The sequence below is a fragment of the Ornithorhynchus anatinus genome, chromosome 12 (assembly GCF_004115215.2).
Source record: "Ornithorhynchus anatinus isolate Pmale09 chromosome 12, mOrnAna1.pri.v4, whole genome shotgun sequence".
Lineage (NCBI taxonomy): Eukaryota > Metazoa > Chordata > Mammalia > Monotremata > Ornithorhynchidae > Ornithorhynchus > Ornithorhynchus anatinus.
In genome coordinates this window covers 43,119,046-43,122,317 of record NC_041739.1, presented here as the reverse complement: position 1 = coordinate 43,122,317, position 3,272 = coordinate 43,119,046, and positions in this window count along the sequence as shown.

Here is a 3,272-nt window from a genome sequence, read left to right as displayed (position 1 = left end):
ACGGGGGAGGGTCACACAGGGGGAGGGTCAGGTAGCCCCCTCCCCTCCTAACGACATTCCCTGGACAGGGCGGGGGAGGGAGGCCTCAATTTGACAGTTCAAGATGGCGACAGTCACACACAGCTGCGCCGGTTCTTAAAGGGGCCCGCCAATCAACGGCTGAGAGACGAGTTGCCTGGCGCAGGCGGGAGGGGGCGGGGCGATCTAGTAGAGGGAGGCCAATCAGCGAGCGAGAGAGGAGCAGCCGAGCCCGAGGTGGGCGGGACCAGGGCGACCTCACAAGAGAAGCCAGTCAGCGAGGGAGCGAGGAGCTGCCCGGCCCCCGGGAGAGGGGTCGGGGTCAGCAAGTGAAGGGCAACCAATTAATGTGGCTCCCCGAGGCCCCGCCCCGTCTCCCGCATCACGTCCTTCCCGCCCGATCTGTGTGTGTGTGTGTGTGTGTGTGTGTGTGTGTGTGTGCGCGCGCTCTCCCGTGAAAGGATTTATCGGGGCTCAGTGGAAAGAGTACGGGCTTGGGAAACAGGTCCTGGGTTCTAATCCCTACTCTGCCACTTAGCTGCGTGACTTGGGGCAAGTAACTTCACTTCTGGAAAATGAGGATTAAGACTGTGACCCCCACGTTGGGCAACCTGATCACCTTGTATCCGCCCCCCTTCCCCCCCAGCGCTTAGAACGGTGCTTTGCACATAGTAAGCACTTAATAAATGTCATTATGATGAGAAGCAGCGAGGCTCAGTGGAAAGCGCACGGCTTTGGGAGTCAGAGGTCATGGGTTCTAATCCCGACTCCTACACTTATCAGCTGTGTGACTTTGGGCAAGTCACTTAACTTCACTGTGGCTCAGTTACCTCATCTGGAAAATGGGGATGAAGACTGTGAGCCCTAAGTGGGACAACCTGATGACCTTTTATCTACCCAGCGCTTAGAACAGTGCTTGGCAAATATAAGCGCTTAACAAATACCAAAATTATTATTATTATTATATCTACACATTTATTCTTGATTAGACTAAGCATTGAATAAAAACAGTTTGCTGCATACAGTGGTGGTTTGGTTTCACTTTAAACTTTGCAGCGAGTGCCCGATCCAATAGGAGCTCCCAGTTACTTAGGGCTGCCCAGCTGGGGGAGTGAATCTACAGAGCTCGCCCCAGGGGATCAAGAATCTGGGGGAGATGCATCCAAGGGGAGCAGGAATCGGGGGGGGGGGGGCGGTGAATCTTTTGCAGCCTGGGATAGGCCATATGTTATGCACTGGCTATGTGATGAGCCCTATACTAAGTGCAGGGGTAGATAAAAGGTAATCAGGTTGGACACAGTTCCTGTCCCACGTGGGGCTCACAGTCTTAATGCCCATTTTACAGATGAGGTGACTGAGGCATAGAGAAGTTAAGTGATTACTCAAGGTCACACCGGAGACATGTGGTGGAGGCTGGAGTAGAACTCACCTCTTCTGACTCCCAAGCCTGTGCTCTTTCAAATAAGCCATGCTGCTTCTCTCCATCACACCAACCTCAGTATTCTTGGGCCATTCATTCTTTCATTCATTCATTCAGTCATATTTATTGAGTGCTTACTGTGTGCAGAGCACCGTACTAAGCGCTAGGGAGAGTATAATATAATGAGCTCACACCCTAGCCAGGGAGAGAGATGATACAAGTCAACAATATACAGATATGCACATAAATGTGGGACTGGGAGGGGGCATGAATAAAGAGAGCACGTCACGACAACGTAGAAGGGAGTGGGGAAGAGGAAAGGGGGGCTTAGTCAGAGGCAGATGTATTTTATCTGAAAAACCGTGTTAAAGCCTAATCCCAATCTAAAAATAATTGAAGATAGCTCCCAGGTATTTATCTTACTGCTCAGCCCACTGCAGCTCCAACTGATAAACTATATCTCTAAGGCATATGTGCCAGGCACATGGCATTTTTTAAGCTCTTACTGTGTGCCAGGCATACATATGTGATATATAATTGTCACCTGACTCTCGGGGACGGGTTTGTTTGGGAATTGGCATGGCAAGGGAGAGGGGGAGAGACCCGAGACGGAAAACCTGAGGTTTATACAAAATTTATTCTGCAAGGCGAATTGAATTATTTGATTATACGCCACGAATTATTTGATTGTTTGATTATTGAATTGTTTGATTATTTGGACGGTGATATTAGAGCTTCTCTAACCAGAGGAATATACTTGTATGTTACTTGCACTTGGCAGAACACCCATGTCCCATCCAGGTGGAATTCACTTTTGGTTTGCTTGCACGTGGTGAGGCAGCTAGCTCTCCCCATGTGCAGTTCCTGCTCGGGAGGAATCCCTTATGCATTACACACCCGTGGTTAAGCCCCTAGCTCCCATCCAAGAGTACTCCCGACTCGGGAGGAATCCACTTACGGTTACATACCCATGGCGAAGTGCCTGGCTTCCAGCCCCACGATGGTTCATCAGGACGGGACACTCACCCATCCCACGGCTCCTCACTTGGTGCAGGCAGAGCGGGCTTCTCACACTCTGGACAGAGGCAACCTGCAGCCGGCTGCTGCAAGTCTCGATCCTCTGCACAGAAGGTTAGAGGCTGCAGGTATTTATCACCTGTGCTCCTAGGCCATTCCAGCTTCCAGCCTCAGTTCATGCAATGTCTGCCCTTCCCCCTCCTCCATACCTAATTTGATTGGCATGGGGGCGAGGGACACCTTCTGTATTCCCGGCTTGGGCTGTCAATCTAGCAGTTCTCGTTGTGGGGGCAGCAACCCACCCTCACTTCCAAGTTCCACCTGCTGGCTGAGGCAGGTACGAGTTAGCTTTTGACCTTGAGATGGCCCGTACCCCAGTGTCACCTTGGGACAATATCATAGCATAGTGGATAGAGCACGAATCTGGGAGTCAGAAGGTCATGAGTTCTAATCTTAGCTCCACCACTTGTCTGCTCTGTGGTCTTGGGCAAGTTGCTTAACTTCTCTGTGCCTCAGATACCTCATCTGTAAAAATGGGGATTAAGACTGTGAGCCCCAAGTGGGACAGTAACTGTGCCCAACTTGATCTGCTTGTATCCACCCAGTGCTAGTATGATGCTTGGCACATGGTAAGAGATTTACAAATAAATCCAAGACAACCCATGTCATATTTTCAGAACACAAGAAAAAGACCCAGAGATTCAAAAGATATCAAAATTTAAATGTTCATTATCTCAGACCATAACCCAGAAAAAATCAGAAACGTGCCATCGATATTTTGGGAAAAAGTCTTTAATCTGTTGTGTGGTTTATCCGG